Source organism: Dendrobates tinctorius, unplaced genomic scaffold, assembly GCF_039654945.1.
Source record: "Dendrobates tinctorius isolate UK_male_01 unplaced genomic scaffold, ASM3965494v1 ptg000003l, whole genome shotgun sequence".
NCBI classification, from domain to species: domain Eukaryota; kingdom Metazoa; phylum Chordata; class Amphibia; order Anura; family Dendrobatidae; genus Dendrobates; species Dendrobates tinctorius.
The window spans coordinates 15,068,479-15,090,201 of record NW_027361671.1 but is presented as its reverse complement, the minus strand read 5'-3'; the positions used below and the strand labels follow the sequence as shown (position 1 = coordinate 15,090,201).

The following is a 21,723-nucleotide window of genomic DNA, read 5'->3' as shown; positions in this document are numbered from 1 at the left end:
GTTGTGAGGATAAATGTTCCGCAACTGCAGATATTGGCTGCATCTGATCACGTCTTTGAGTTGGGGCACCATCACTACAGTCAGAAGCAAAGACAGTCATGGGACTGGGCAATCTCTGAGTAGCAGAGGATCAGTTCTTTTTTATGTCATTATGACCTTTTGTTATTCCATTAAAGATATTGAATTTTTCATTGTTAAGGAGATTCCATTCTACTGTCAAATCAATAAATTGTGTATAATATATGTACCTTTCATACAAGATCAAGATTTGTAATTATGTCTTGGCAGCTTAAGCAAAGATATGAAAGATATTTACTTTTTCAAAAATGGAATTATATATCTACTAGATGGTGGCCCGATTCTATCGCATCGGGTATTCTAGAGTCTCTGTTAAAATAAAAATAGTTACTGTATATACTCACCTTCCGACGGCCCCCGGACTCTTTCTCTCCTCTCCACGCTCCCGGCATCTCCTGGTTCCAGTAGTGCTTTGCACGAAGCACCGCTGATGGCATCGCGCTCTCGCAAGAGTGACCTCTTCTTCAGCCCTTCTCGCTAAGCATTACTGGATCCGGAAGATGCCGGGCGCGTGGTGAGAGGAGGGACAGAGTCCGGGGGCCGTCGGAAGGTGATTATATAACTATTTTTTATTTTAACAGAGACTCTAAAATACCCGATGCGATAGAATCGGGCCACCATCTAGTGTATTATACTCCTGTTACACCCGGAGCTGCTGTCACTGTTCTGCTGTTACCTAATGTATTGTACTCCAGTTACAGCCAGAGCTGCAGTCACTGTTCTGTTGTTACCTAATGTATTGTACTCCAGTTACACCCAGAGCTGCTGTCACTGTTCTGCTGTTATCTAATGCATTGTACTCCAGTTACTCCCAGAGCTGCAGTCACTGCTCTGCTTTTACCTAATGTATTGTAGTCCAGTTACACACAGAGCTGCAGTCACCATTCTGCTCTTACCTAATGTATTATACTCCTGTTACAACCAGAGCTGCAGTCACTGTTCAGATCTTACCAAATGTATTGTACTCAAGTTACACCCAGAGCTGCAGTCACTGTTCGGCTGTTACCTAATGTATTGTACTCCAGTTACACCCAGATCTGCAGTCACTGTTCTCCTGTTACCTAATGTACTCCTGTTACACCCAGAGCTGCAGTCACTGTTCTGCTGTTACCTAATGTAGTGTACTCCAGTTACACCCAGAGCTGCAGTCACTGTTCTGCTGTTACCTAATGTACTCCTGTTACAGCCAGAGCTGCAGCCTCTGTTCTGCTGTTACCTAATGTAGTGTACTCCAGTTACACCAAGAGCTGCAGTCACTGTTCTGCTGTTACCTAATGTATTGTACTCTAGTTACACTCAGATCTGCAGTCACTGTTCTGCTGGTACCTAATGTATTGTACTCCAGTTACTCCCAGAGCTGCAGTCACTGTTCTGCTTTTACCTAATGTATTGTAGTCCAGTTACAGCCAGAGCTGCAGTCACTGTTAAGATCTTACCTAATGTATTGAATCATAGAATCATAGAATCGTGGAGTTGGAAGGGACCTCCTGGGCCATCTGGTCCAACCCCCTGCTCAAAGCAGGATTCGCTAAATCATCCCAGTCAGATGTCTGTCCAGCCTATGTTTGAAGACTTTCATTGAAGGAGAACTCACCACTTCTCGTGGCAGCCTGTTCCACTCATTGATCACTCTGTCAAAAAGTTTTTTCTAATATCTAATCTGTGTCTCTTCCCATTCAGTTTCATCCCATTGCTTCTAGTCTTTCCTTGTGCAAATGAGAATAAAGTTGATCCTTCTACAATGTGACAGCCCTTTAGATATTTGTAGACAGCTATTAAGTCTCCTCTCAGTCTTCTCTTTTGCAAACTAAACATTCCCAAATCCTGCAACCTTTCCTCATAAGACAGGGTTTGCAGACTGGTCACCATTCTGGTCTCTCTTTTCTGAACTTGCTCCAGTTTGTTGATGTCTTTTTTAAAATGTGGTGCCCAAAACTGGACACAATATTCCAGATGAGGTCTGACCAAAGAGGAGTAGAGGGAAATAATAACTTCACGTGATCTAGACTGTATGCTTCTGTTAATACATCCTAGAATTGCATTTGCCTTTTTTGCTGCTGCATCACACTGTTGACTCATATTCAGTCTGTGATCTATTAGTATACCCAAGTCTTTTTCACATGTGCTATCACTTAGCCCTATTCCTCCCATTCTGTATATGCTTTTTTCATTTTTATTGCCCAGATGTAGTACTTTGCATTTCTCCCTGTTAAAAACCATTCTGTTAGTTGCTGCCCACTTCTCCAGTTTATTTATATCTTTTTGAATCCTCTCTCTCTTCTCTAGTATTAGCTATCCCTCCAGTTACACCCAGAGCTGCAGTCACTGTTCTACTGTTACCTAATGTATTGTACTCCAGTTACACCCAGATCTGCAGTCACTGTTCTGCTGTTACCTAATATACTCCTGCTACACCCAGAGCTAATGTATTGTATATGTACAGGACTGTGCCTGTGTAATGAACGACACACCAGTGATGCCTTTAACGGCTGCAATGCGCCTGTACAATAAGTGATGCGGCCGTGTTGCCACGACGACTAAGCGACTGTCGCTGATTGGTCACGGCCTAACTGCCGCGACCAATCAGCAACGCAGGATTTCGGTTACAGACAGACAATTATATATATAGATAGTGATATTAAGACCATGATGAATGAAATTAGAATAATAGAAAAAAATATATTCAAAAGACAATATTAAATATAGAAAAATATGTCCCATGTGGTATAAAGTATAGGTTTACTAAATAATTTGCAAGATACGTTGTAAATTTGTATATTATGAAAAAAAACTAAACAGGGGTCCTCTGCTTGGTAATTATCAACAAAAAAGGTCCAATGGTTCTTCCTAGCTGTATCTCCCTATAATAATTCCATAGTAATTTACAATGAAAGTGACAGCTTTTAATTATCACCTTGTCAAGGTTTTTAATTTTTATTGTAAAATATGGTTTCGAGGACAGTGATGTTTGGGATCCATATGCAGTTTGAACTGTTACAATCAGATGGGACAATAAAAAAAGAAAGACACAGCTGATACACAAAAGAGAATGTCTAGACAGTGCTCTCTCAGTCTGGCTAAATTTGGTGCTGGCAGTCCCAAAGGGCTCGTGGTGTAATTGTTCTGGTGTCTGCGCTCATTCTCCTTGTCAAATGGTATTTTAAATATACATCCCTTTATTCCTTTATTTGAATATACTCAGCCCAACCCAAAATGTGTACTTTATGTTCTTAAAGACCTTGGAAAGAATATTACGTGAGAAAAAGACATTCAGAGAAAGCAAAATATAAAAAAAAAATCAAAAGGAAAATTTATGCAAATAAAGCAATCAATGGTCCAACCCATAAGTACAAAGCCTGATCTAGAATCCCTACTTGGGCATTAAATAGAATATCAATGCAAATAGCTACTATTCTAGTCTGCTTAAAATATATGATTGAGAAATATTAATATGAGCTCTATTGGAACAATTAATAATAAAAAAATCTTAGAAAACATCCAAACTTCCAAATACAAAGTAAACCTGGCATTATTATTGTTACATGATATTATGCTGATATTTATGCTATATTATTTCCATACCGTTCATTACCTGTGTGTATAAAATCTATATATATTTTATATACACAGGCAATATATGGTCGATATATATATATATATATATACACACACACACACACACACTGTATATTACCTGTGTGTATAAAATATACATATATATATATAAATATATATTATACACACAGGTAATGTACGGTATGATAATAATATAACAAATATCAGAATAACACCAAGTAACAATTATATAAGTATACGTAGTACATAATATATGTATACGTAGAGAGAGAGTGCATATGAGTATGCAGTCATTTTAAACTGCCTGTGGGTAGATTACACGCTTCTGCTAAAGCTGACGTCAAACGCTAGGCTTTTTCCAGCGTAGACTACAGAATTAAGAAGTACAGTTGAGAAGTACAGTTGACTATACTTTTAATACAAGTGTATTAAAATTCAGATCTGTATACATATTTCTGAAAGGAGTCAATAGCAGATGTATACAGCTGTGTAACAAACAGCATTGCAAACACTTCTGCCAAAAATAATGAGCTATTTTTTTTCTGAAAATTCAACCAAAATTTATTTTTTTGCATAAAAGCAAATAATTTAAACAATGTTATGTAAGTGTACCATGGTAATTATTACTTTTTTTTGTGAGATGAGCAAAGTAATTTTCAAGTCCCTGGACCAGAGCCCTGCAAACCTCCTCCTACCTGATTTGCAGGTCTGACGCAATGTCTTGGATATGGAGTGATGCGCGCCTAACGTGGAAGCGTCACTACTAAGCAGAAGGGACACCGTGGATTCCAACAGATAGGAGGAAGTTCTTGGGGCTCTGGTCTGGCACCACTTACCATCGATGTGGTCACTGGAACAGGGTCATATAAGGCTATGTACCCACATTGCAGAAATGCTGTGGAAATTTCTGCAACATTTCCGCAACTCCCGCTGCGGGTAAAATGCATGCGAATTCGCATCCGTTTTTCCTGTGAAAAAAAGCATTTTGCAAGCGTTTTTCGCTTGCAGAATGCTTGCGCATTCCAAGTGATTTCAAGCATCGCTTAGAAAAGTGATTGACAGGGTGGTCACACTTGTCAAGCATAGTGCTTGACAAGTGTGACCAACTTTTTACTATTGATGCTGCCTATGCGGCATGAATAGTAAAAGATAGGATGTTAAAAATAATTTTAAAAAAATAAAAAATAGGGATATACTCACCATCCGACAGCCGCCGGAGTCCTTCCCGCCTGTCCACCACGCTCCCGGTATATTCCGGTCCCAGTAATGCTTTGCGCGAAGGACCTGAGATGATGTCACGCTCGCGAAAAAAATCCGCAGCATTAGCACAGCATTGCGGAATCCCATAGGATTGCATGGGATGCATTTTTTTATTTTCACGGCGATTCCGCAGCGGAAAAGAGCGCAAAAGTGCAAAAAAACGCAACGTGTGCACACAGCCTTAATCATTTTTGCTCATCCCTAAAGCCTAGCATTGTGCTCTGCTTTGATAAGTATCAATAACTGTTTTTATCTGTTGTAACCTACCAATCTGGTAGACATCTCTCATGCTGTCCCTCTTCTTTATATTGCTCTCATTCCGTACAAGCTGACAAAAATTAAAGAGGTTTCTACAAAAATCAGTTCTTAGAGGAAGTTCATCAAAATGCTTGGCTAATGCTACAGCTCATTCTTGTGTGTTTTTTTCTGTCTCCACTCTCTCCTTACCATAAAATATGGTAAGTAATAATAATAATCTAAGGCTAGTTTCAGACTAGCATTTTTGCCAGCAGCGCACGGCACTGCTAAGCCCCGCCCCCTGCCGCGCCCCCTCCTGTCATCTCCGCCTAGTATCGCACATCGCTGCATGTGATCTGCACACCCTATCTTTAGCATAGGGTGCGCAGACCGTGCTCTGGCCGTGCGCTAGCAGGATTTTGCGTGCGCCCTTTTGATGGTGTGCTGACGTTCGCCGAACGCACCATGTTGCATTTTGGTGCGCTCGGCGCACCATCAAAAGGGCGCAGCGCATGCAAAATCCTACTAGCATACAGCCAGCGCACGGTCTGCACACCCTATGCTAAAGGTAGGGTGTGCAGATCGCATGCAGCGATGTGCGATACTAGGCGGAGATGACCAGAGGGGGAGTGGCTTAGTGGCACCGTGCTAGTCTCAAACTAGCCTAAGAGAACTGAAATATTGGATCTTTGGAGGCTAGTCCACTAAACCAAGTTTGCACTTATCTATAGATTTTAAATAAATCTTGTTTGCTGATATTGGCTTGTTCAGTAGGGCCACAATTCCTTGTTTTTATAGTACAAACCCCTTTTCTTGTAGACTGTAAGTTGATGGTCTCTGGTGCCTTGTCTACTTATATAACCTATTGTATAGAGCCATTTTACAGTTTTTGACGAATATGTCTGATATTCACATAATAGAAGTATTACTTAAACTGTTAATAAGTGGATCACACAAACGCTATGAAGAGATTTTTCTTAAATGTACTAAACTTATTTTCCCTAATATCTTCCATTTTTGTTCGATATTCTGTACTTATAGTCAGTCATACAAGGTGGTATACAGTGGGGAAAATAAGTATTTAGTCAGTCAGCAATAGTGCAAGTTCCACCACTTAAAAAGATGAGAGGCGTCTGTAATTTACATCATAGGTAGACCTCAACTATGGGAGACAAACTGAGAAAAAAAAATCCAGAAAATCACATTGTCTGTTTTTTTTCATTTTATTTGCATATTATGGTGGAAAATAAGTATTTGGTCAGAAACAAGCAATCAAGATTTCTGGCTCTCACAGACCTGTAACTTCTTCTTTAAGAGTCTCCTCTTTCCTCCACTCATTACCTGTAGTAATGGCACCTGTTTAAACTTGTTATCAGTATAAAAAGACACCTGTGCACACCCTCAAACAGTCTGACTCCAAACTCCACTATGGTGAAGACCAAAGAGCTGTCAAAGGACACCAGAAACAAAATTGTAGCCCTGCACCAGGCTGGGAAGACTGAATCTGCAATAGCCAACCAGCTTGGAGTGAAGAAATCAACTGTGGGAGCAATAATTAGAAAATGGAAGACATACAAGACCACTGATAATCTCCCTCGATCTGGTGCTCCACGCAAAATCCCACCCCGTGGGGTCAGAATGATCACAAGAACGGTGAGCAAAAATCCCAGAACCACGCGGGGGGACCTAGTGAATGAACTGCAGAGAGCTGGGACCAATGTAACAAGGCCTACCATAAGTAACACACTACGCCACCATGGACTCAGATCCTGCAGTGCCAGACGTGTCCCACTGCTTAAGCCTGTACATGTCCGGGCCCGTCTGAAGTTTGCTAGAGAGCATTTGGATGATCCAGAGGAGTTTTGGGAGAATGTCCTATGGTCTGATGAAACCAAACTGGAACTGTTTGGTAGAAACACAACTTGTCGTGTTTGGAGGAAAAAGAATACTGAGTTGCATCCATCAAACACCATACCTACTGTAAAGCATGGTGGTGGAAACATCATGCTTTGGGGCTGTTTCTCTGCAAAGGGGCCAGGACGACTGATCCGGGTACATGAAAGAATGAATGGGGCCAAGTATCGTGAGATTTTGAGTGCAAACCTCCTTCCATCAGCAAGGGCATTGAAGATGAAACGTGGCTGGGTCTTTCAACATGACAATGATCCAAAGCACACCGCCAGGGCAACGAAGGAGTGGCTTCGTAAGAAGCATTTCAAGGTCCTGGAGTGGCCTAGCCAGTCTCCAGATCTCAACCCTATAGAAAACCTTTGGAGGGAGTTGAAAGTCTGTGTTGCCAAGCGAAAAGCCAAAAACATCACTGCTCTAGAGGAGATCTGCATGGAGGAATGGGCCAACATACCAACAACAGTGTGTGGCAACCTTGTGAAGACTTACAGAAAACGTTTGACCTCTGTCATTGCCAACAAAGGATATATCACAAAGTATTGAGATGAAATTTTGCTTCTGACCAAATACTTATTTTCCACCATAATATGCAAATAAAATGAAAAAAAAAACAGACAATGTGATTTTCTGGATTTTTTTTTCTCAGTTTGTCTCCCATAGTTGAGGTCTACCTATGATGTAAATTACAGACGCCTCTCATCTTTTTAAGTGGTGGAACTTGCACTATTGCTGACTGACTAAATACTTTTTTTCCCCACTGTAAGTGTAGAGAATTATAGAATATTAGGATTATACATTGTCTTATTGCACACTGATCTCTTTGATATCCGACGCTCTGAATAATAACCATTTTTTAAAAATAGTTAAAACAAGTCAGTAGGCAAAATCTTCATATCAAAACCCATAAATGTTTCCACATCTATGTACAAGGATATGGAAAATGTTGGATCCAAATAAATATGCTAATAGTAATTTTAATATATGTAGTAACTTTCCGAGAAACTGTTTGTGTTTCTGGCTGGTCATGCATCAAAGCTGTTGATTATAACCATGTAGAAATAAAATTCTAGCAACATATTTCTCCAGAGGGATATTTTGTAGTGATTTTGTTAGCCCTGAAGGAATTAAAAATATTTCAAGTTAGGCCAAACATAAAAAAAATACTATGTCAATATGAAGCCTAAGCTTTTAAGATCTTTCTCTTCTTAGGCAAATCTCAAGAATTATTATACATGGTGAGATATCAAAGAAAACAAACTTAAAATGTACAAGTTTTAATGCAACCCAATGAAACTAGAAGCTGCTTTTAAATTAATCCAAAGGGACAAAACGGGAAACTGCAGCGCTAAAAGGAAAAAAGGTATAAAAATAGGCACTTAAACTCTTACGTCCAAAACATCTAAGTGAACAAACATTATGAATGCAGTTTAGTTTCTAGATCATCAACACAGTAGGGAACCAGGATTACCACTTGTCTACAATGCAAACAGGCGTTTCAAAATTTTGTTTTCTAAAATGACTTTTCTAAATTGATTGTGTTTAGAGTAAACCTGATTTATGCCAAAAATCCATTTCTTAAAGATCCACATCTACGAAAACACCTGCCTGGAGTTGTCTTAATTTCAGCATTAAAAATAAAAAAAGAAAAATGCACTTTTGACCGTTTTTGTCATCAGTCATATTTTCCTGAAATCGGGACCTTATAGATGTTTTCACCATACGGAATGTCTCCATATGAGAGCTTTTAGGTATTAACTGGATTAAAATGAATTTATTTGTAAAAGGTCTCTTTTCAGCCAAACTAATGTGCATATGAATTGATCCAAAGTTGTTTTGGTGTGTGATAAATTGCAATAAAATGGCCTTATGTCTGGAAAGTGTGTGTGTGTGGTGTGTGTGGTGTAAAGGAGAGGAGGAGATACTGCTGTAGCGTTTGCGGAAGTCTGGCCTATTATTTGCGCTATTTGACATGGAGATGCAGTTTTTTGTTGTTTTGCACTATGGTAAATAGTCTGGGATCCAGAGTTTACGTTGAAGTACGAGGAGAAAAAGTGTTAGTTGTGAGAATTTCCTCTCCTGCCCTGCCTTCACATATAGTTCATGGGGGTTTGTCTGCAGCTGCCCCTCTTACAATTTGAATAGGGCGAGGGGGGCTGTTTTTCTGGGTAGGGGAGGGAGAAAAACTCTGAATACCGTTCCTAATAGGAGATGAGGCATATTGAAAACTATATTAAATTACCCTGATTAACAATTTAGCCACGAACAGGGGAGCTTTGGGAAATCTGTATAGGCAAGACTGGGAGCTATTCATGCTAGCAGCAAAGAGGTCAAAAGGTTTCAGAAGTTCACATGCTCGGAGCCTTTGTTATGCTAACAGACAATCTCAAATCAGCTGCCAAGTGGAGTGTAAAATATAAATGATTCCTTGAGAACTTCCAATAAGTTGTCACTTTTCCTCTCCAAATACCAGGACAGTCTGATCACTTATTGCAAGCCCTGTTTTATTGTCATTGGGAGTCTGCTGATTACATTTCTACTTACAAAAAGTAATTTCAAGGAAAAATGCGTAACAGCAAAAACTCCCACAAAGTCAAGCTTCTACAAAAAATATATAAAAAATAAGGTTTAATTATTTTTTTTTTGTGAATGGGGAGCTCTTGTTTTAGAAGGAACATTCTGCCCCTTCTTTGAGGAAGAGAGGTCATAAAATGTCAGTCAAAATCTAGACAGCACCCTGTCTAGGTCTAGACTATATATTTTTTTCCCATGCCTCCTATTTACAAAATTTGCATATTGAAGAAAGAGGTCCACGAAACTTTCAAAAGCCATAAACAAAATGCTAATAAAAAAATAAAAATAAAACAGAAACTCCAATACAACCAATAAAATAATGTTCTTTTATCAAGGGGATATTAGCCAATGCCTGTGTTGCATTTTCCTTGTTTTAGGATAAACAGGAATGCAATGAAATCTTAGAAAGTGAATAATGCAAAGAGATAGGGAGAAAAACGGCAGCAAAGAGTTAAAGACAGTTCTAGAAATAAATTGCTCTATTAGAAAGTGCTGTTTTCATTCTGGGTAAGTAAAAGAAAAGATGAAAGGATGAGGCATACTAATTAATCCCCAACACTGACATCAGAGAGAAATAACAATAATGTGCATGCAATTTCAGCAGTAAAGAAGAGGAGGACTACTATAATAATAATGAGAAGAATAGTAATAATATATAAATGTATGCATTCAATGAATTATACATACACGTACATATATAGATATATATTTACACACACATATATATAATGTATATACACACACACCACATATATATACACACACACACACACACACATATATATATACACATGCAAGTTAATGTATATATCACAGTAGAAATATTATTGTATAAATACAAATCAATGAATTAATAGATGTCAAAGACTTTACCGAATTTTCAGAAGCTGATCAAAGACTGATCTCATATATGCTACAGTAACATTAGTATTCACATTACATTAATACTCACTTTAAATCACAAAAGTAAACTAACTAAGCAACACACGTAATGAACATTTAAGCATGGGAGACCTTCATCCTTACTGAATTACTGCAGGACTGAACCTGCTTAATTACTTCCATACTTCAGCATAAGAATGAACAATTTAAGATGAAACAAAGACCAATTGTTTACAGCAGAAAAAGAGCTCACATCTATGCAAAAATGTAGAAAATATGTACTGACAGAAGTATCGGAAATTATACATTCATTACTGCAAGTCAACATTAGGCATAATACCATTTAAATCATGGCGTTAATTGCTGCAAGCACTATTTCCTTATTAATGATCTCTATCACAATACGTATCTCGGAACAAAACAAAAGCCAAAAAATCTAATATTTTCTATTCCATTGTGCAGTTTCTGTTCCCTATTAATATTAAAGCAGCAATTTTAGTCTGAATTAAAGAAATTGGCATTTCAGCTAATCTAAAGTACACCTGTCTTTCTAAAGAGATGATACAACATATGTATATCAAGTGTCCTGTAGGGTAGATGGACTTTTAACAGTTAAAAGAAATTAAAAAATTACTTTTTTTATTACAAACATCATTTTTAATCTTACTTTTTTGAAATTTGGGCATTTTATTATATTTGAAACATTTTATCATTTACTTTTTAATCTGTTGACTTGTAATGTAATGATATAATACACAGATGAACTGGGACGTGATATATATGTATATATTGTATATATAAGTGATTCGCAATAAATTAGAATATCATCAAAAAGTTAATTTATTTCAGTTCTTCAATACAAAATGTGAAACTCATATATTAGATAGAGTCATTACAAACAGAGTGATCTATTTCGTGTTTATTTCTGTTAATGTTGATGATTATGGCTTACAGCCAATGAAAACCCAAAAGTCATTATCTCAGTAAATTAGAATACTTTATAACTCCAGCTTAAAACATGATATTAAAATCAGAAATGTTGGCCTACTGAAATGTATGTTCAGTAAATGCACTCAATACTTGGTCGGGGCTCCTTTTGCATCAATTACTGCATCAATGCGGCGTGGCATGGAGGTGATCAGCCTGCGGCATAGCTGAGGTGTTATGGAAGCCCAGGTTGCTTTGATTGCAGCCTTCAGCTCATCTGCATTTTTGGGTCTGGTGTCTCTCATCTTCCTCTTGACAATACCCCATAGATTCTCTACGGGGTTAAGGTCAGGCGAGTTTGCTGGCCAATAAAGCACAGTGATACTGTTGTTTGTAAACCAGGTATTGGTACTTTTGGCAGTGTGGACAGGTACCAAGTCCTGCTGGAGAATGAAATTTCCATCTCCGAAAAGCTTGTCAGCAGAGGGAAGCATGAAGCGCTCTAAAATTTCCTGGTAGACCGCTGCACTGACTTTGGTCTTGATAAAATACAGTGGACCTACACCAGCAGATGACATGGCTCCCCAAACCATCACTGATTGTGGAAACTCCACACTAGACCTCAAGCAGCTTGGATTGTGTGCCTCTTCACTCTTCCTCCAGACTCTGGTACCTTGATTCCCAAATGAAATGCTAAATTTACTTTCATATGAAAACAACACCTTGGACCACTGAGCAACAGTCCAGTTCTTTTTCTCCTTGGCCCAGGTAAGACGTTTCTGGCGTTGTATATTGGTCATAAGAGGCTTGACACAAGGAATGCGACACTTGTAGCCCATGTCCTGGATACGTCTGTGTGTGGTGGCTCTTGAAGCAATGACTCCAGCAGCAGTCCACTCCTTGTGAATCTCACCCAAATTTTTGAATGGCCTTTTCTTAACAATCCTTTCAAGGCTGCGGTTCTCCTGGTTGCTTGTGCACCTTTTTCTACCACAATTTTTCCTTCCGCTCAAGTTTCCATTAACATGCTTGGATACAGCACTCTGTGAACAGCCAGCTTCTTTAGCGATGAACTTTTGTGGCTTACCCTCCTTGTGGAGTGTGTCAATGACTGCCTTCTGGACATCGGTCAAGTCAGCCGTCTTCCCCATGATTGTGGAGCCTACTGAAACAGACTAAGGGACCTTTTTATACGCTATGGAAGCCTTTGCAGGTGTTTTTTGTTAATTATTCTAATTTACTGAGTTAATGACTTTTGGGTTTTCATTGGCTCTAAGCAATATTCATCAACATAAACAGAAAAAAACACTTGAAATAAATCACTCTGTCAGTAATGACGCTATAGAATATAGGAGTTTCACTTTTTGTATTGAAGAGCTGAAATAAATTAGCTTTTTGATGATATTCTAATTTAGTGAGAAGCCCTTATATATATACACATACACACACACCTACAATTAGATATATATTAAATATAAATATAATATGTATATATATATATATATATACACACATATATGTATATATACACATAAGTACATGTACAATAAAATATATTTTAACTATAAATATATATATATATATATAAAGTCATATACACACATATTCACACATGTACAATTGGATATATATTAGACATGAAATGCATATATATATATATATATATATATACACACACATACATATATATACTGTATATATATCTAAATAAGTATGTATATCTAAAATGTAAAGTGCTGCAGAATATGTTGGCGCTATAGAAATAAAATTATATATATACACACATATACAAATATATTTATTAATAGTAGTGTAGATGTAAAAATCTGCAGAATACGATGGCGCTATAGAAATAGAAATTATTATTAATATAATGCAGTTAGATGAACATGCAATTAATTGTAAATATATATTTATATGTATAAAAGGATAAAAACATACTATACTTAAGATAAATCTGATAAGATTCAAATGAACTGTCTATTTCAAGAAGGTGAAAAAAAAAATCTCAGGTTAACAAGCAAGATGACACTTCACACCCTAAAACAAAAGCAAAGAGACTGAGGAGCTCCATTAGGAAATATAATCAAATCCTCTAACTGACAGCCATCGGGGAGATGCAGTGAATGCAAGTTAACAAGCAGGAACTGATAACATAACATTTATAGGAGGTCAGAAGTCAAATGCCAGTCAACGGCTTTTAACCTCCTGGGTCATAAACAGGAACATGTAGTAAAAGGAAAGTGAGTTATTCATTGGGTTATAAAGGGTGCCTATTTACTGTCCTTACTAACGACTACACAGCAGTGATCATGATCACCCCCATGCCTTGGGAATTAGGGGTATGTGCGTTTAAATATTTGCAAGAAAACACAAAGTAAAAACAGATCTTAGAGGAGACAACACCCTTTATTAAGATTCTCGTCTTTGTATTTCCGAGTAACAATAAGCAACATGTAAAGATTTGCTATTTACAGTCAACAGACAGGAGTGAACAATAAGCTGCCCGCAGATTTTTCCTTCCCTTTCTAATGTTAATGCAGCTTCTTTTTTTTTTCCCGTGGAGTGTTTTAAAAAGGATTTGATATATGCTTGGGCAACGTATAAAGAAGTTGTTTGCCATTTCTTTTTTTTCCAGCCCTTATCGGTAGATAAATCAGACGAGGAGAAATGTTAATAGCTGACTACTTTCTGCAGGTTGCCCATGATTGTCTTAATGGGAGTAAAACGTAAGATTCGGAGGCTCAAACAAATACTGATGCAATGGAGTAAAATTGTATTCTATATGTAAGCAACGGCTATAAATCACAATAAAAGGGCTAAGAGGAGAGAGCTAAAATGACATGCATTATATGAAGGCCTCCTCCGGGAGGAATGCTCCTTTAAATGTGGTTTAAGAAAAGCACCGGGCAAAAATAAATATGATTTTAAATATTTATCACTAGTAATTTAATGACATTTGAAGTGCACTCACCTTTATTGACAGTCAGGATTCTGAAGTCCATTTGTTTCACAAAAGCCCCCCAAGCAGAAGTACAAGGACTAACTGTCTTCATTCAGTTAAGTTTAGTTAAAAAAAAAAAAAACAAGCAGCCTTAATCAGCATGCTGATTGCATCGTGAACTAACAAATAATTTACCACTCCAAGCATTGCATTCCATTAAAAGCTCATTAAATTTTCCCTTCTCCAATGGGAGGGTTCTGGCTGGATATGCATTCTTTTAGTACAAATTATCTCTCCACTTTCACAAAAATATGTATTTTTCCTTTTCTATAACTAGAAGCTTTCACGTCCACAAATAATCATATGCTCGGCAATTTATTTGTCTTTAATGCCAACGGAATAACAATTAAAAGGCGATTGGAGAGGTTGTGATTGCAGCTTTGCTTAAACTCGGTTTTGCGCCTTGTATCCAAATACATGTTATTTCTTTTTGTGTATTAATTCTTGTGATGGTTTCCATATTTTGTAGAGTCTCTCATTGGGGCATGAACAGAGAACACTGCGTGAGTACAAAATGATACAAATAGAGAGTCGGTTCTTCAAGGCAACAGGCAAGAAGAGGAAATGCTATGTTTATAGTGAAAAACATTTTCATACAAATATTTAGAAATATTTTACATGAATATTTACAAAACCAAAGTTACAATAGGAATATGAAACCTCTACAAACTTTAGGAAGACTCAAAGTTTTCCAAACCATGGCAGACGAAAGTTCAGAAGTCAAATGCCAGGTATAGAGTTCCTCTTTGCTATATGTTAGAGGTAAGCACCTCCTCCTTTTTTTATCCATTTAGGTTAGAGGTTTAAGATGCATCTAGTCATCTCATGATGTGTAAATTATCACTTCCCTAGGCCTCTCTGCTCATATGACAAGATTTAAAGCAAAAATAGAAATCCAGCAATCGCAATGAACGCTTAAAAATTCACATTTATTCCAAAAACCCTAAAAACATACTAGAAATGAATAAGGGGTAAAATCACATAGATGACAAGTTGCAGACCACACTGGTTCGTAATCATGGCCTACCAGTAGAAATGAAAAAGGCTATGAATAGGAACCAGAGTTGTTCGATTTTATTCACTCCCTTTTTCACTTCTAGTATGTTTTTAAAGTTTTTGGAATAAATGTTAATTTTTAGACTTTCATTGCGATTGCTGGATTTTCATTTTGTTTTAAGCATGTGACCAACCAACTGGCAGTTCATCATCCGTGCATCCCTCCTTGAATTTGTGGATCCGGAATCTATACCTGACCTTGAGAGAGCTGATAGGCATTTTTTCTCTACTGCCTGTTCTCAGACTATATATATAAAAACAAATTGTAATAGGATTAATTGAGAGTTTGCATTGTGCCTCCAGTGTAAGGGCAATTTTTACAGAATATTTATGTACTCAACACTACAATCCATAAATATAGTCACAGAGTGAATGAGATAGTTAAAGTAGAATCTCATGCTCTTTTTTTGGCTCATTAGTATTAGACCAATACAAAGACATATAACAGTGCAGCTCAAGCCAGGTAAACAGGTATTGGAAAACTGCTCGGAAAATTAGAAAAATTGCACAATTGGACTGTAATAGCATGTTTGCATATTTGACCTTCCACAGCTGTCACATTTCTGGGTGACATAATGTGGTAACGAGGACAAATAAAATGAGTCATTTTTGTATTGAGTCACCGGAACGAGACTGAACATTAGGTACATATCTGAATAATGTATACAAAAACATACTGCTTCTTCCACATGTTCTCATTACATACGTGCATGCAGTTACTCATCTCCAGAAAAGCAATGAATATTCATGGTCACTATTAATCAGTTAGTGGCCTATGTACATTCAGAAGCCCCCCGGAGCAGCCTCTTGTGTCAACATGAAAGCACAATGGCATAAAAGTCAGCATCCCACTCAAAACGTATTATTATTATACTATCTAGATTATATATACATATGTATATATATATATTAGCTGAAGAGCCCAGCGTTGCCTGGGTATAGTAACCAACTGTGGTTAGCTATAACAAATTATAATGATTATATTGCACATAAAAACCGTGCATCTATTCCTATCCTGTGTGATACTGACTGCTGAGCCGTGTATCTAATCCTATTCTATGTGATACTGTCTGCTTAGCTGTGTATCTAATACTATTCTGTGTGATACTGTGTGCTGAGCTGTGTATCTAATCCTATCCTGTGTGATACTGTCTGCTGAGCCGTGTATCTATTCCTATCCTGTGTGATACTGACTGCTGAGCTGTGTATCTAATGCTCTCCTGTGTGATACTCACTGCTGAGCTGTGTATCTTATCCTATCCTGTGTGATACTGACTGCTGAGCCGTGTATCTAATCCTATCCTGTGTGATACTGGGCTCCCCCTGCAGTCTGTGTCACAGGGTGGTCTGTGTTGGCACGGTATTAAATTGTGTTATTCCCAGCTTTACAGAAGCACGATAACACCATGGAAATGATAAGAATAATAGGCCTCAGTTACAACTGTCTACAAAGAAAACTTGCTGATAGCAACCAATCACAGCTCATTTTTCATCTTTTAAACAGCTCTGGGACAGCGTGGTGAGTTTTGAGTGGCGACTTTTGTGTTTCGACTTTTATGTGGCGAGGTTGGTGTATGTGTGGTGAAATGTGTGCTGAGGGTGGTATATGTGTTGAAGCACGTGGTAGTGTGTGGCGCATTTTGTGTGTGTGTTCATATCCCTGTGTGTTGTGAGTATCCCATGTCAGGGCCCCACCTTAGCAACTGTACAGTATATACTCTTTGGCGCCATCGCTCTCATTCTTTAAGTTCCCCTTGTTCACATCTGGCAGCTGTCAATTTGCCTCCAACACTTTTCCTTTCACTTTTTCCCCATTATATAGATAGGGGCAAAATTGTTTAGTGAATTGGAACGCGCAGGGTTAAAATTTTGCCTCACAACATAGCCTATGACGCTCTTGGGGTCCAGACGTGTGACTGTGCCAAATTTTGTGGCTGTAGCTGTGACGGTGCGGATGCCAATCCCGGACATACACACACACACACACACACACACACACACACCCACATTGAGCTTTATATATTATATATAAACATATATACTGCAGTCTGATATGTCTATCTGAGGTGTGCAAATTTGCCTGGCATTGTAATACAGTCTTTTTTTCAAGCTGTGGAATTTTATATAAGGCCTCTTTCACACATCAGGTTTTCGCCGTCAGGCGCGATCCGGCGCTTTTGACAAAAACCGGATCTGGCGAAATGCAATGCCGGATCCGGTTTCCCCACCATTGACTTGCATTAGAGCCGGATCGAGCCGGATGGCCATGCATTTCATCCGGTTTTCGCCGGATCCGGCAATGTGTCGCGATCCGGCGTCTAGAAAAAACGGCTACTGTAACGTTTTTTGTCTCCGGCGAAAAAGCCGGACACGCCGGATCCGGCGCGTCTGGCTTTTTCACACAATGAAAGCCTATGAGCGTCGCAATGCGCCGGATCCGTTTTTTTTGGTCTGAGCATGCTCAGTAGCTCTGCCCACAAGACACATATATAAAAGCAAGACAGTGGGACCCTCAGCCACACCCAACATGCCACCCAAGACAAGAACCAGGTGCAGGAGAAGGCAGGCGACATCTGCAGCAGCACCATCAGCACCACCACCACCACCCCAAATGGAGCAGCATGCTGAACAACGGGAGGGGAGTCCAGCAGCAGATGAGAGACGGTAATTATTAAATCCCCCATTCCTCCAAACTAGGGCCATGGAATATCAAGATATTCATTGCCCCTTTGTTTCTCTTTATTCAACAGCCGCCCAAGAGATGCAGCAGCAGCAGCAGCAATGGCAGCACTGGCAGCAGCAACACCACCCACAGCCATGGAGTCTGGCCAGCAGGAAGACAGCACATCTTCTTCTGGGAGCCCTCCCTCGCATCGTCAGCGTTTGACGGTAAGTTTTTATTTCCAAAATCCATCATCTCTGTAATATATGTCTATTCATTGCCTTTTATTTCAAAACAGGAATCACAAGATGAAGAGGAGCTCCCAGAAGAAGAAGGAAGGGGTGGACAGACACTTGGAGTGGGCTCACAATTGGTAAGATTTTTGCATCAAACGCAGAAACACAACATCACACTACACACAACACATAGAAAACAATGTTCTGCAGACCACACACAGCAAACAAATGCCTACATGCAAAGACATACAGTAACATTTTTTGTTTTCTTCTCTTGTCTTCCCAATCTGGTGCTCGGCCAAGAGGTCCTCGCAGTGCCTCCCAGGGTCGTCGGCGACAGCAACGCGGCGGTCACCAGCGTGTAAGTATAAATATTTTTGCTTTGTTTTTTTGCACTTTTTATTTCATTTCTTTTGTGGAGGCTAATTATGTTATTTTTGTCTTTTTCTTTAACAGCCTTCACAGCGTGCTCCCGACTCTGACGGTGAGGATGGAGGAATCGATGTGGACCACCTCATCGATCTCGTCAGAGAAAGGGAGCCGCTCTGGAATATGGCTGACCGCCGCCATGCTGACCTTATCGTTACCCGACGACTCTGGGAGGAAATCTGTTCGCTCCTTGTGGACCGCTGGGAGGACCTCGATGCTCGGGCCCAGATTAAAGAGCGTAAGTATATACAGTACCGGTTGCTTGATTTAAACCAGTGTTTCCCGAACTCCAGTCCTCGTGGTCCCCACGGATCATGTGTTCAGGATTTCTATTTACTTTGGAAATCCTGAAAACATGACCCCTGTGGACCATGAGGACTGGAGTTTGGGAAACACTGATGTTGTATACTAACCACTTTGTCCCTTCTCGTTTCAGGGGAGAGAATTGTGAAGCGGTGGCGGTCTGTGAGGGATCGTTTCAAGAAGGAGTTCAATAAAGAGATGCGGGCCCCGAGTGGATCTGGAGGACGCAGGAGCAAGTACAAGTACGCACGAGCCCTGTCGTTCCTCCGGGATACAATGGTCACCAGAAGGTAAATATTACACACCACGTGACAAAAAAAGTTTAGATGTAACTTTTTTTTTTCAGCCAGGGCCATACCATGTCACTATTTTAATTGTTTTTTTTTCTCTTTATTCCACAGCACGGTGAGCAGCACTCGGGAGCCTGCACGGTTGGACCCTTCTGAGGCGATCCCTGAGGAGACCGGCACCGAGGGACACTTCGACCGCCCCGGTACATCTGCACCTTCCCAGCCTTCCCACACATTCGACCCATCTGTCCCATCCACCAGCACAGGAGCATCGTGGCCGCCTACATTACATGAAGCTGCTGGTGAGGAGATCGCTTTCCCTTTACCCCACCCTTCTGCCCCTGCCACCTCTAGTACACCTGCGGGTACTGGGCGGCAGCGGCAGAGGGGTCAGGAAAAGACTTATGCGCCAGAGTTCTTGCATCTGAATGCATCTTTCCAGAACTGTTTAAAAGTCTTGTCAGAGCAAATCTCCGCAGGCTTTCAGCAGATCAACTCCAGCATTCTGGAGGTGAAGACACTTCTGCAAACCATGCATTCAGAAGCAAGATCTTCGCCAAACCACACCTTTTTCAGGTCTGTTGTGGAGCGCATGGAAACTCTCTCTCCTACCCAGCAGATGCATGTAATGCATTCATGCCACGGTGCTCTCCAGCAAGTTACCTCCCAACCTCCTCCTCCCACCACAGTAGTTCCTCCACCTGCACCCCCTCCAGCCACTTTCCATCCTCCCCCTCCTATTACATACCATCCACCTCCCCAGCACCAGCCACCTCCCCAGTACCAGCAACCTCCCCAGTACCAGCAACCTCCCCAGTACCAGCAACATCCCCAGTACCAGACATCTCCCCACTTCCAGCAACCTGCCCCGTACCAAACTCCTTCCCCGTACCAAACTCCTTCCCCATACAACTTGCCATCAACATCATCTGTTCCTACAGTCCCTGCCCAACCCTCCACTCCACCGCCCACCACCTCTTCTGCCTCCCACATGTCCACCCATTCTGTAGCTTTTTCCACACCTTCACCTCTAACTGTTCCTTCCCCACCACGATCCCAGTCCTCTCTCCACACTCCCAGTGTCGAAGTGTCCCGCAGCCCCTCCAGCAGTATTTCCACCCCACACTACACCGAGTTGTAATGTTTTTTTTTAATAAAAATGCCCATTTGTTTGTTTTCAAACATTTATTCAAAAAGTTTTTTTAACTAACTTTAAAAACATTTTACAAAAAAAAAAAAAATTTCAAATAAAAGTTAAATTACTTTTACAATGGTTGTCTCTCATTTCTTTCTGCGGCGAAATATGTTTACAAAAAAAGGTTAAATAATTTCAAAGGTCAAAAGGTATTCAAAACCTGGTATATAACTGTGGGTAAATTTTACCTTTTTGCCACAGTTGTGTTCCTGGTTGTGTTGGAAGCAAAGTATTTCACCTAAAAAGTTGTGTTTATTGTTGGTGATTTCCTAACAATGTACACAACTTTTGTTAAAAGGTGAAATACTTTGCATAAAACACAACCAGGTACACACCTGTGGCCTAAAGGTAAAAATAGTAAGACCATGACAAGATAACCAACTTTGGTTGGCAAAGGTATATACTGTTCGTACACAAGTTTGGTTAAGGGCACAAATCTTTCACACTCTGTCATCCTGCCAGTGTACTCTGCCTTGAGGTGACATAAAGTATAGTGCAAAATTGTCCCTCATTACTGAAACCGTCACAGAACTTCAAGTGGTAAGGTCATGGTAATCTTGCAAGGTGGTTTCTTCAGAGGTGTCCTCAATGGAAATGGGTTCCTTGCAGATAACAAAATTGTGGAGTACCACGCAAGCTTTGATCACCTCGTCCACAGTTTCTGTCTTGAGGTTGATCGCAGTCAATAGGACCTGCCATTTGGCTGTCAGAATACCAAAGGTACATTCAACCATTCTTCTTGCTCTTGTGAGGCGGTAATTAAAAATGCGTTTTGTTCTTGACAATCCTCTGCTAGAGTACGGTTTCAAAAGGTGTTCTGACAGCTGGAAGGCTTCATCCCCTACACAGACAAATGGCATAGGTGGACCAGATGTTTGCGGCAGCGGTCTAAGGGGTGGGAACTGGAAGGTGTTTCCATACAGTTTACGCCCCATGGCAGACAGTTTGAAAACTTGAGAGTCATTGGAGCGGCCATAGGCCCCAATATCAACAGCAATAAATTTGTATTCCGCGTCAGCGATGGCCATGAGGACAATGGAAAAATATTTCTTGTAATTGAAATATTCCGATCCCGATCCGGCTGGCTTTACAATGCGGATATGTTTCCC

General features: G+C 39.8%; 1 long non-coding RNA gene across 1 annotated transcript in view; it reads right to left on the bottom strand.

Moving 5' to 3' along the window:
* The window catches only part of LOC141097711 (uncharacterized), an 87,347-nt gene extending 72,007 nt beyond the window's left edge, over positions 1-15,340 (bottom strand). Inside the window, exon 1 of the long non-coding RNA XR_012234035.1 lies at positions 14,414-15,340. This is a non-coding gene — a long non-coding RNA (uncharacterized lncRNA). The remainder of the gene's footprint in view (positions 1-14,413) is intronic.
* Between the last annotated feature and the right edge of the window lie 6,383 nt (positions 15,341-21,723).